This window comes from Durio zibethinus, chromosome 9 (assembly GCF_047325235.1).
Source record: "Durio zibethinus cultivar Kanyao isolate XHJ-2024 chromosome 9, ASM4732523v1, whole genome shotgun sequence".
Taxonomy (NCBI): domain Eukaryota; kingdom Viridiplantae; phylum Streptophyta; class Magnoliopsida; order Malvales; family Malvaceae; genus Durio; species Durio zibethinus.
The window spans coordinates 26,235,746-26,249,573 of record NC_143170.1 but is presented as its reverse complement, the minus strand read 5'-3'; the positions used below and the strand labels follow the sequence as shown (position 1 = coordinate 26,249,573).

General features: G+C 38.8%; 1 pseudogene across 1 annotated transcript; it reads right to left on the bottom strand.

The window, feature by feature from the left end:
- Window positions 1-8,061: 8,061 nt before the first annotated feature.
- On the bottom strand, window positions 8,062-13,626 carry LOC149516909 (protein LEO1 homolog; annotated as a pseudogene). The gene is made up of 8 exons (XR_016344901.1): window positions 13,376-13,626; window positions 11,741-12,087; window positions 11,310-11,444; window positions 10,973-11,198; window positions 10,382-10,444; window positions 9,835-9,941; window positions 9,512-9,742; window positions 8,062-8,403 (listed from the first exon to the last, which is right to left on the bottom strand). The product of XR_016344901.1 is annotated as a protein LEO1 homolog (transcript).
- Window positions 13,627-13,828: the final 202 nt, after the last annotated feature.

Below are 13,828 nucleotides of genomic sequence, written 5' to 3'. Positions count from 1 at the left end.
TTTTTTAGTAAAAAAAATTCGAGGTAGAAGTTGTTTAGTCTTTTAGATCATAATAAATGATTATAAGTTGTACATTTGATATGATCCTAATAAATGATTATTGATATGACTTGAATTCAATACATTTTCGTTAAAAAAAATGAATCTTAACTGATTGAACCAATTATTTGTTAGTATTATTATTTTTTTACAATATAGAGGCATGACAACTCATGCAAAAGGTTAAAGTTAAACATTCTTTTTTTTTTTAATTAACAATACAATTGTAACAGATTTCTATTTGAATACTTACATTAATGATTTATGCATGTATTTTTATTCAAAGATTGACTTTTTATCGATAAAAAGATGACAACAATTCATTAACTTATTATAACCTATTAATTTTATAAAAAATAATTATATAGACTCATTAAATTTAAATATATATGACGTAAAATACATATTAATCTATTAAAAATATATCACAACACGTGCTTTTTTTATGTAAAAAAATTACAGTATGAGAATATAAAAAATTTATAAATGTTAAAATTTAAAATTTTTAAATATTATTTTAAAAATAATTATATAAATTAAATAAATTAAACTTAGTGCATATGTGAATTTAATTTCATTTAACCCTGTTATTTTATTAAAAAAACCCAAATTCTGATTAATTAAAAAAATAATTACCTGTATGACATATAAAATATTTTGGATAAATATTTTTATATGTGATTTTGTTTGAGAAAACATATGTTTTTTATAAAAAAGAATGATTTGCTAGCCGCCGCATAAGTTGTCCAATGTTATGTCAACAGGACACCGAATCTTAACTGATACACGTGTAACTCTGATAATATAATACTGTGTTCGATCGAGTTTTTTCCAACACTGAGATAAAATAAAATCTTTATTGTTTAATAGGGCACTTTTAATTTTATTTACCTAAATAGGATAATTCATGCCACATCATCATTTTTTTCATCTATAAATAACAGTTTTTTGTTGTTGCGCGACTCCCCCTTTTATGACCCTGTTACCCTTGGTTGTCACGGTTAATTCTACTCTTTGTCTCATCTTTAAATTAGGGTGTCTCATCTTTATAATTGTTACCATGACTTACATTCCTTTTCGCACCGATCCCTTTTTTTTTAAATGGTTTCTACATAAGGGTAATAGTCCAATATATTTTCGATAAATTTTGATCCGATCTGATTTTAAAAGATTAATTTTTATTTTTAAATTAAATTTCAAATCGAATCGAATCAGATCGAGTAAAGTTAAAAAAAAATTAAAATCAGATCAAGTTTAGATTTTTGACAAACGAGACTCGACTTGATATTATATAAAAATTATAATTTAATTATTTATTTAACTTTTTATTTATATAATTATGTAATTATATTTAAAAATAATATTTTATATTTTTAAAAAATATTTTATTAATTTTGAATTAAGTCGAATCAGATTGGATATAATTTATGTAATATCAGGTTGGGTTAAATTGGGTTTAGATATAAAAAATAAAAAATTTTTTGATAAGATCTGATTCAAAATTTATGAATATAAAATCGGATCAAATTTAAAACGAATAAAAATCCGTCTTATCCCGACTTGTTATCAACCTATTTTTGCATCCCTCTTTGTCTCTTCTTTTTTTTTTTTTACTATGAAGTATCGTACGAAGGAAAATAAAAAAAAGAGAAAGAATGGTTTCCGCATACCTCATTTCGATCATAGTTTTCATCACTGTGAAGATAAAAAAGAACATAATCAGTAGCGAGCTCAAAAAAAAAAAATACAAGCAAAAGACCATAAATCTGCTAATGTTACGTATTTGGATCCAAAGATAACCTCAGGACAATTATGCTGCGCCTGGTCTGAATATCAATTGTAAATTGTTTGTATGTCCGGCAAGCGTTGCCAAAATCAACCAATTTACACTTGAGATCAACTTCTGCTAGCACTTTTTTCCTTGTTGCACGACTCCCCCTTCTATTGCACTGTTTTCCTTCGTTACCATTGTTAATTTCATTACTCTTTGTCTCATCTTTAATCACAGAACTATTTGGTTGTTTTTCACCGTAAACTTATTCGATTTTGCATCAGTAGTAGTGTCTTCTGTAACACCAGAAGCACGTGATAGAAAGCTGGGCAGCGATGAATAAATCCAGTTTATTGTTGCTTCAGATCCTTCCTCCAGATTTCTCTTGATGAAGCTTGGCTTGGTTTGATTGCACGGATAATACTTTAATAAAAATGAAAATCAAACCCATTGGAGGGAGTGGGAAACTATTTTTGGAAGTTTGTTAATGGTGGGGATAGGAAAAGAACAAGAATGATGATGTGGCATGAAGCATCCCATTTAGGTAAATAAAATTAATAGTGCACTTATCAGGGAATAAAGATTTTATTTTCCTGGTATAGGAAAAAACTCGTGTTCGATCTCTACAGGCCCTCCCTATACACTACAATTCTACACGCCCTCCCTATACACTACAAGACGCGCTACTCTGGTTGCCGACTAAAGACACTCCATTTGGATGTGAAGCTTCAGGCTTAGTGTCATGGTCAGGCCTTGGTCCTGCCATGACTGATCCTGAACCAAGCAGCAGTCGAGATCGAGCTGGTGGGAAAGTGGTTCTACGAGATGTGGGCGTGCATTCCGAGCTTTGGAACATGATGCTAACATGTTGTGGGGGCAATGGGAGCCCCGGGCCGCAAGATACGCGGGGAAGTTCGAGACAGTGGTCGGACACCCTCAAGCCAAGTAGCCTGGCGGGTGCCGTTGGTCGAAGCCATGCACGGGCACCTTCGAGTGGGTTGGTGGAGTAATGAGCAGAATCAAGGAGCAATGGTGACCAAGAGGAAGCTTACGGGGCCCTGAGTTAGCCGGAGAAAGGCCCTAGGATGGCTGGGCAGAAAAGTGTCCCCGTTTCAGACATTCTTACGGTCACTGGTAGCATAGTGGGAAAATCTCTAACGCTCTTTATAGGGGGATGATCTGGTGTCAGCTCTCCACCACCCCCTTGGCTAGCGGGCAGGCGGGGGCCTAGCTAGTATGAAGTGAGCTACTCCTAGGCACTCGTGGTGTCTAGGTGGGCGGGCATCGTAGGGTCACGAGCGTGGCACGATGTTTCCTCGGGTAAGGTAAACCTGGGGACGGTTGGGGCCGGCGGGCCTCGTATCGCGCCTTTGCGTTGAGCCATGGGGTTTGGCGGTAGAGATCGCTAGGCCCCTCGGTTTTCCCTCCTCGAGCCGGAAGGATCATGTGATGGTGTTGCGTAGGAGGGACGCCATCGAGCCAGAGGGATGTGCAGGCTAGCAGGCAGGCACGCTGCTAGACCGGTGTGGCCAGTCAGGCTGGTGTACTGCTGCTAGGGCAGTACACCCAAGTCCCCTTGCGGGACTAGCATGATGTGGGGTGTCAATCATGCGTGCGGGCGGCCGATACTGATGCTAAGGGCCTGAGCCCTAAGAACCGAGTCCCGTGGGACGAGATGAGCCTAAAGGCTTAGAGCTGGCTGCTGACCAGCTTAGTTGGGGTGCTTGCGTAAACTTGATACGGGAGCTTGCGTATCATACGGGCGGGCATGGTGTTGGGTTCTCACCATGCCAAGATGTAATAACATCATGAGAACTGGGGCTGTGTGCCCCTACGAGATCTGAGGGTCGGCGCTCGAAGCATTAAGCTTTGCGGCCAGAGCTGGGTGCTCATGGTTAATTGGAGAACCGTGGGCCAATGTGCGATGAGAGATGGGTTCCTCTCTATGGAATTTGGAATGAGCAATCCTACGGGGTCAAAAGCCAGAAAAGGCTAACGGGCATGTGGCTCGAAGGATCAGAAATGGTCTGTCCGCGAAAAAATGGACACGATAGAAGGCTGACCTTGACTAGGATTAGTCTTGGTGCCGCACGGTCGCGTGGTTTCAGTAGGAGGAACGCGTGGACCGTGACATTTTGGTATCAGAGCCTAGGTTGGCTCAGTGGCGAGAGTTACGCGACCCCATGTGTGGGTCTAGTGATGCGAAATCGAGGTGATGCCAGGCTCAAACGGAGCTATCGAGACACAGATGCGGGTTTTGTGCCTATGGGGGCTCGAGAAAGAGCCAACGATGCGTGCTGCGAGAAATATTGGGCCTATGTGAAAAGGCTCTCGAGTAGGCTCTTGGATGCCAAGCAAAAGGGCATCAGAGTCTAGCCTCACCTAGAAAAGGTGTTGGCATATGTTGCGGCATGTAATGCCTTCACGGTGGAAGGAACCGTATTGAGACCGAGATGCGAAAAGGGGCTTATACCATGAAATGGTGTTGTGTAAGGCCACGTAGGCCGAGTGAACCTTGTCCTGAGGGGCAAGAGGTGTCGAGTTGCAAGATTAATTACTAATGGGTGCACTTGCTGTATGGTGCAGGTGCCCCAGCGGGGGTGCAAGCCGAAGTATTCGGGTCCGAGCATGAGACTACTACACAAAAGAGTATGAAGTGGCTAAAGATTGAAGCCACAAGCGAGGTGGTCAGTGGACCATGAGCGGCGTTGGTCAGTGGACCGTGAGTTCTTGTGGTCAGAGGATCACGAGAGTGTGTGTGTGAACCAGGATATCGAACTGGTATTGGCCGAAAGGGAAGGTTTCACGAGTAGTGGTGGTCAGTGGGCCACGACAGGATGTATTCCAGTGGAACAAGAAAAGGGAAACGACCAGTTGACAAGGCCTCAGACGTGCAGGTCAGTGGACCTTGAAGATCGAGCGGGTGAATCCCCGAGTCAAGCAAATCAGTGGGTCTCCGAGTATAAGCGGATTTTGGGATGCCCTAGGAACTGGGCTGGAGTCAAAACTATCGAGCAATAAAACCATCGAGGAGACAGGGTTGCGCATAATGCTGTGTCGAGTTTCGAGTAAAAGTGGGGGAGACCTGTCAATTCCCCACGAGACTGAGCCAAGATAAAAGAGCTTGGGCAATGGAGCATAGTGTTCAAGTCGGAGGCAAAGACCAAGTTAACGCATTTTAAGGTGCCGTTTTGGGGGCGGTTGGCCTGAGGGCCACACCTAGAGAGGTGACCTTGAAGGGGCCGAGAGGACCCAAGTTGGGAGATGACCAAAGTGCTTGAATGCCACTGTGCTAGGGTCATCATGTAGAGTGCCGTATGAGTGCGGTTGACCTAAGCATCACGTCCAGAGGGGCACATCAGTGAGTTGATGCTGCAAGCGTGCAATTGGTGTGAGGGGTCACGTCCGGTGGGACGCACCAAATGAGTGGCAAAGCTGTGGTCATTCATTCTACTGAGGGTCATCGATCAATGAGGGCACCTTGAGGTCGCAACCTAACAAGGATCAAGGGATGAAGCCATGGTATGGCCCATATGAGTACAACCAGGATAGGTTAGGCGGTTCGAACTACAACAAAGCTGAGCAACAATGGGACCAATCTACACCAACAATGGACGAGTACTGTGGACGGTGCCTTATGTGACGGGACCTCGACCCAATCCTTGAGGGCACAAGTGAGAGACATATGAGGAAATGTCAGCTGTGTGCAACAAGATAGTTGGGTGTGGTCTTGGCGTCGATTAGGGCATCGACATAGTAAGTGGGGGAGAGTGTCATGGTCAGGCCTTGGTCCTGCCATGACTGATCCTGAACCAAGCAGCAGTCGAGATCGAGCTGGCGGGAAAGTGGTTCTACGAGATGTGAGCGTGCATTCCGAGCTTTGGAACATGATGCTAACATGTTGTGGGGGCAATGGGAACCCCGGGCCGCAAGATACGCGAGGAAGTTCGGGACAGTGGTCGGACACCCTCAAGCCAAGTAGCCTGACGGGTGCCGTTGGTCGAAGCCATGCACGGGCACCTTCGAGTGGGTTGGTGGAGTAATGAGCAGAATCAAGGAGCAATGGTGACCAAGAGGAAGCTTACGGGGCCCTGAGTTAGCCGGAGAAAGGCCCTAGGATGGCTGGGCAGAAAAGTGTCCCCGTTTCAGACATTCTTACGGTCACTGGTAGCATAGTGGGAAAATCTCTAACGCTCTTTATAGGGGGATGATCTGGTGTCAGCTCTCCACCACCCCCTTGGCTAGCGGGCAGGCGGGGACCTGGCTAGTCTGAAGTGAGCTACTCCTAGGCACTCGTGGTGTCTAGGTGGACGGGCATCGTAGGGTCACGAACGTGGCACGATGTTTCCTCGGGTAAGGTAAACAAGGGGACGGTTGGGGCCAGCGGGCCTCGTATCGCGCCTTTGCATTGAGCCATGGGGTTTGGCTGTAGAGATCGCTAGGCCCCTCGGTTTCCCCTCCTCGAGCCGGAAGGATCATGTGATGGTGTTGCGTAGGAGGGACGCCATCAAGCCAGAGGGATGTGCGGGCTAGCAGGCAGGCACGCTGCTAGACCCGTGTGGCCAGTCGGGCTGGTGTACTGCTGCTGGGGCAGTACAGTCAAGTCCCCTTGCGGGACTAGCATGATGTGGGGTGTCAATCATGCGTGCGGGCGGCAGATACTGATGCTAAGGGCCTGAGCCCTAAGAACCGAGTCCCGTGGGACGAGATGAGCCTAAAGGCTTAGAGCTGGCTGCTGACTAGCTTAGTTGAGGTGCTTGCGTAAACTTGATACGGGAGCTTGCGTATCATACGGGCGGGCATGATGTTGGGTTCTCACCATGCCAAGATGTAATAACATCATGAGAACTGGGGCTGTGTGCCCTTACGAGATCTGAGGGTCGGTGCTCGAAGCATTAAGCTTTGCGGCCAGAGCTGGGTGCTCATGGTTAATTGAAGAACCGTGGGCCAATGTGAGATGAGAGATGGGTTCCTTTCTATGGAGTTTGGAATGAGCAACCCTACGGGGTCAAAAGCCAGAAAAGGCTAATGGGCATGTGGCTCGAAGGATCAGAAATGGTCTGTCCGCGGAAAAATGGACACGATAGAAGGCTGACCTTGACTAGGATTAGTCTTGGTGCCGCACGGTCGCGTGGTTTCAGTAGGAGGAACGCGTGGACCGTGACACTTAGGCCCCATTTTTGTGCCGAAGGCATCATGCATGCATTTGACAAACAACACGAGCAAGTAAATGAATCGTGCATACATTCGGCAAACAACATAAGCGCAAGTGGAGCTAATTTTAAATGGATCATAATAAGGGATGACAACTGTTTGAGTTGAGACAGATTCTTTTTACTTTAAATTAGATCTGAATTTATATTTATAATATTTAAATTTAATTTAATAATAATTTTTATTATTTTTTATATTTAAATTTGATTTAATATTATATAAAAATTTATTCGATTTCATTAGAAATTAATAAAATATTATTTTTAATATAAATATAAAATTAAATTAAAAATTAAAAAATAATTATATACATTAAGACGAGATAAATTTATTTAAAATTTGATCTTGATCCAATCTCGTTTTTAATTTACAATCATCCAATCCAATCCAATCCAAAACTTGATTAAAAAAAAAATTAACTCTAAAAAATTGAATCGAATGAAAACCTGTAAGAAACGAATTGGCTACCATCTTTGACCTTACTCCAATGAAAAATTCTCATCCCCACCGCCGCCTCTTTCCTATAATGCTCTGTTTCACCCTTCAAGCGATAGTAAAGGAAAAAAAAAAAATCTTATATTTGTAACTTTTAACTTTGTTTTTTTATTTTTATTTTTATTATTTGCTATTTTATATAAAAATAATATATATAATAAATTTAAATATTTAATAATAAAATATTATTTAATATAAAAATAATTTTGATATTTTTTAATTTATTAATAAAAAAATTACTTGATATAAAATAATTTTAATAATTTATTAATTTCACAAATATCAAATATATATTATAAATTTTAATCTAATATCTTTAATAATTATTTTATTTTTTATTATAATTTATTTTATTGTTACCGTTGCATTTACATTTAATCTCACCTATAAAACAACCCATCTCACTGTTACAATAACAAATCTTATCTCTATCATTGTTATTTTCAATCTTATTTAAATCAATCTCACTATCCATCTAAATAGATCCTTAATTCAAAACAATAGGTTTCCAGTATTGCCATAACTCAAAGAAGCATGCGAGCTTAGCTTTAACTAAATTAATTCATGTAATCATTTTTAAGAAATGAAATTCAATAAATTTAAAATTCAGATCTCAATGTTTACAATATCTTTCTTTTATCTCGGATTATGGCTTTAATAAAAAAACTTGGAATTATAATAATTTAATATTATAAAAAAAATTATACTACCTAGACTAGAGTGACCTACTAACCTTGCTCGTATCGAGTTTATTCCTCGTCGATATCATAAACAACTGCCATGCGACGATGTGTTGGAACTTTTCTAGGAGGTGAGTCCTCGTCTGACTCAATTCCCTTGCGCTTCATGCTGCCAACAGACTCCTTCACCTTTTGCCTAGGTTCCTGCAAAAATAACCAAGAAAACAAAATTCATAAAATTCTTAAGCCTAAATATTTGACGGGGAAAATCATTGCCCCGTTTGCTTGTCGTTACATGCCATGCTTTTGCATAACAAGATGTTACTATTTTCCACTAAAGAAACAAAAACAAGGAGGCAGAGTGTGGAACAACTAAAGCAACATATACATAGAAACCTCTATTACTGACAACCTCAAGTTAAGTCAAAATTTGTTTGATCATATTCTGGTGCATATATGCTCCACGTTGATGAAATCTTATAAAAAATGGGACATCTTTATATTCACCATATTTCAATTCAGTCACAGACATTTAAATATCACCCTAGAAGCTTAGATACCCATAGTAGCACTTTCAGGTACCTAGCAAAAACTAGCCTTCCAGCAAGTTAAATGCTCATGCTTACAAAAATTTCACCCATCTGCTCAATGGAGTAATTGGTGCCATAGCAGGACTAAAGGGCAACAGAGGTTCCAAATTATTGTATCTCCAAAGAAGCCTTTCCATGCATGTACATGTAAATATACACAAGCCATTGATTACATATAAAAAATCTAGAGAATTTCTAATGGCATCATGTCTGAAACCCTAAAGAAAAGCCTAGTCTTTGAAGGAATGTATATCATTTAGCAAGAAAACACGATGCAAACATTTAGACTGATAGGATGCACGAGAAAATATTCTTTCAAACTTCCTAAGTATGGATATGAAATCCATGTCATTTTTTTGGCCATTTCTAAACCAGTCCATGTCATGTGGGAATAGAAATGAGACTTTATTAACTATCAGAATAATTAGGCACATTTAATATCAATAAAATTAATCAGCAAAGTTCATTGTGGAGTGAACAGTTACACAAGTAGAGGCTATCTGAAAGTTTTTAGTCCTTCATTTTCTGGAGCTATCTAATCAACCTTGTAAGAATCATGGACAATAGATACCAAAGGCATACAGAAATCACTTATGCTGCAGATGCAATAATGCAGAGTACCGCCTGAAATGCCTTTCAGAAATGGCTCCGCATAAATTTTATGCTGAAATATAAAGCAAGGAAAACCTATTGAAGAAAAAGGGAAAAAAAAAAAAGAATACCTCAGCTTCCTCTTCCTCTTCCTCTGAGGTTCTGTTAGTGTTAGCATCTACATCTTTCGATTCTTCATATTCTGGCTCTTCGTCCTCATTTCTTTTGTGTGGAGACCTCTCATCTCCCTTCCCTTCAGTTTCATACTCAAACTTGTCCCTGTCACTTTGATAGAAACTAATAGACCACCCAGATGATTTAACATCTGACAGGGATGACTTCTGAGGGATGTCCTTATAACCCTGTGATTGGCAATTGCAAAATGAATAAATAAAATTATCAGAGAAGCAAATTGCAACAAGGAACTTTTTTCTAGAAGTAAGAGTGAAAATACCTTCTTGGCATTCATAATGTTTTTTTTTGCCTGAGCTTCTACTTGCAGGTCTTCCTCAAAGCAGCGACAAGAGTGACGAGAATCATTATAATCCATATCATCATCCTGATAAAAAAACAGTTGAAAATCAACATATATGATTCAGTTTATCAGGTACGAATAGAAGATATGTAAAAGAAACAAGTGCACATGCTCACAAAATGAAAACTAAGGACAGTCAGTTCCCTAAAAATTAGGAGCCAATTATCTAATAAGCAATAAAGGAACATAAAGTATCAAATATAAAAGACATTCCAGAAATGGTTAATAGGAAATGGAAAATGCAGTCCTCATCAAGAGCACCCTTCAAATACTCAGTTGAAAGTTGGCCTTTCTTTCTATAGTTTGTGTATACTTTTGATTAACATTTTCTCTCTTATGATTCAGAAGTACATTAGCTCTAATTGTTTGATTCTCAGCCTGCAATATCAAAAGAACAAGAGCATTGAGAATTCATGTCACTGAGCAACAGCCTCACACAAAATTTTACCATAAGCAACTAGTTACTTCTCTTTTTCCTCCTTTTCCCTTTCAGGATCAATATCAGTAATGCAGTTCTTAACCTTATAGACTTTTTATGACATGAATCAACAAGAGCAGTCATTAGCCAATGAGAATTCGATGACAATGATGATGGCGTAAATCTCATCTTGCTTAAACTTCTTCTTTGAGAGTGAAAAATTCCCTGCAATTGTCACAATTATGAAGCAGTTTCCCAATCCAGTTCAGATTTATGCAGTGTTAAGTAATAACAGAAACAGCAACAGCCCCAAAAATGAGAATGTTACATGAGATTTTTGGTAGAGGCAGCCTCAGAAGTTGAACTTTAAACCAAATAGAATGCCCATTATATCAGAAACTTTGATCATGTTCATCTGCAAAAGAGTGACTACAGTATAAACTATGGCCTCTAGACTAAATGCTGTCAATTCAACTTATTAAAAGCAACAAACGACCCCCAGAACCCCCAAATGCCTTTCAGGTCATGCTGCGTTTTAAAATAAAATAGCAATAAAAAAATACTATTAAATTGTGAAATAACTTCTAAACTATCACTATAAAAAATAAGAACACACCCTTTAAATCATGTTAGGTTAGATTCTTTCCAAGGGGGAGGAAAACATGAGAAGAAGATAAAACTTGGTCGAATGAGCTGGAGCTGGGTACAATGGAACCTCTAGCTTCAATGGGGGGCCAACTGGCTTCTTTTTTTGTTTCACCTCAACATGCTTGCAATCTGACTCGTAATGAGCATTTTCATCATGCACCATATCTTCAGGTCTTGGACTCTTCCCATAGCTCCCTTCCTCTTCCATGGGAGATCTCTAAGGGACAAAACCATTTATGTCATCCCGCTAACCATGACTAAATGGCAGTCTGAAAGTACTATAACTGCAAAAATATTAACTATACTGCTTTTGACATATGATACTCACATTTTCATCTTGCTCTATTTCAGTCGAACTGCATATTCTGCAGCTTCTTCATCATCAGAATCACCAAATACATCACGAATTTCAGCAACTAAATGTAAGAGGTTAGTCTGATCTTTCTTCTCCCCTGGTGACTTACTGCCATTAAGCCAAGTTTCCCACAATAGTAAGTACAGCTAATTACAAACAATAATTCATCCAAGGGATCATTATTTATAACATTCTGCATCTTTCATCATCTATACCTTTTTAGTTTTGGCAAAAATACATGGTCTACATTTTAGAAAACTAGTAATAAAATATCAGAGTACCACAGGACACATACCTAACCAGGAAAACAAACATAGGGGGAATAACAAGAAAGAAAGACAGGCACAAGGAGACACAGGTAGACTCACAGCATGAGACTAAGTAAGAGAGAGATGACAGATTACCTTGGACTTCCAGCTTAATCAACCTCCTGGTCTTCATTATCAGGATAACAGCATTCCTCAGACCTCTCTGACCTGCTTTCAATTACTTCCCTTCTCCGGCTTGTCACTACCCTCTGACCATATTCTTCTTTTTCATCACTATCTGTGTCTTTTGCCTCACTTTCTTCCCTTTGATCACCAATATCTAATTCTTGGGAACTTTGTTCTCTTTTGCCCTCACTTTCTCCAGGATCAGGTTCTACATCATGTAGATCCCCATCACTCTCAACTTCTGCCTTACCATGACCCTCCACTTCAGCTTCAGCTTCAGCTTCACCCTCAGGTTCCATTGCAACTTCAGCTTCATCCTATATATAAAATCATCAAATAGGTTAACTTCAACCAATTCTTCATCTAATTATGCACCAGAAAAAAAAAAAAAAAAACCTCCACGATAACAGAAAATATTTAAGCAAACTAGGATCAACTACGCCAAGGTTATTTAGGTCTTTCTTTCTTCAGAAATTTTCACCCATAAGAAAGGTGAAACACACAACAGGTGCAACTATCAGTTTATCACTTTCCAAACCTCGATTTTTTCCTAGATATATTGACCCAGAGAACAACTCCCTCTAACAGTACACATCTAGGCAAACCAGGATCAACTACACTGGAGCTTTAATATTTTGTTTTCATCCCAAAAAATTGGGTGGGTGGGGTAGGGGTGAGAAAAAAACTGGAAAACCGAAAACTGATTCAAAACAGTAGTGTTTAATTCAGTTTAGATTGACTTTTTTTATTCAGTTCGAATTAATTTCTGATATTAATTATATATCATGTTCGGATTGGACTTCGGTTCGGGAAGCAAAAAACCGAGAAAAAATAAACAAACTGAATCATATATTTTTATTAGCTTATATTTATTTTAAAATTTTTATAAAATAAAAATAATTATTTTATACCTAAATCTATTTAAATATATTAAAAATAATTTTAAAATAATATATAAAAAATTAAATTTAAAAATCGCTAAAACGAATCGAACCGAATTCGGTTTGGATTCGGATCGGATTTTAAATAGTCATAATTTTACACATTATCCTAAAAAACTGAATCAAATCCGATTGGATCCAAACCATTATCACCCATGGGGCACAATACCAACTTATCACTTTCTAAACTATAATTTACTTAGAACAAAATCCACCGCTAGCCTATTGTATTAAGCATACTTGCCCCATATTAAGAATGATTTCATAATCACCTTGGTATTTAAAATATGAATTACATAATCAACTGTTAACTAATTTGGATTAAACTTCAGAGAAAAATGAAAAGAAAAAAAAAAAAAAGGGGACCAATCTGCAGCTTTAGGTGACCCTAACTAAACACAAAAAAACCATCCATACACCAATGATCAACTTAGTCGAGCCTAATCTTTGCATTATCCAAACAAAATAATAAAAAAAGGCAGCATTAAAAATCATTTAAAAAACTAATAAAAACAATTAATCGATCATTTTATTTAATTAACATTTTAAAAAGCAAATAATTATAAAAAAAATATAGCACCGAGCTTGTTAAAAAATAAAACCTAGCAATTTAAAAAAAGGAAAAAGAATACAATGAAAAGAAGAGAAAGTAAAAAAAAGTTACAGAAGCGTAATTGGGTTGAGGGTTGGATTCGTGTTCGGAATCGATCTCTTCTTCTTCCTCCGACTGATAGCCGAAGAGGTTTTGCATCATCTGCTGCCGCTTCCCCTCCCCCATCGCTCGCTTTTCTTCTCCTCTCTCGCTGATTGAATGGATTAGTGCTGAAAGGAGAAGCTCTGCGCTCTTTCTCGCTCGACAGCAAGGAGTACTAAATTTTTTTTTTTTTAATTTTTCTTTTTTTTTTTTTTTGGCAATCCCCTGCGTCTCGGGCCTTCGGCTTACGTTTACCCTAGCATCTTCGACACGTCATTTGCTCCGTAGGTCCCACCCGAGCCGACCCATATATCCATCGTATGAGTTTCGAAATTATTAAAATCAAATTATTTAATTCAAATTTGAGTTTAAAAATATTGCAATGTTAATAAAGAAATAATTTACTTATATTATGTTTCAATT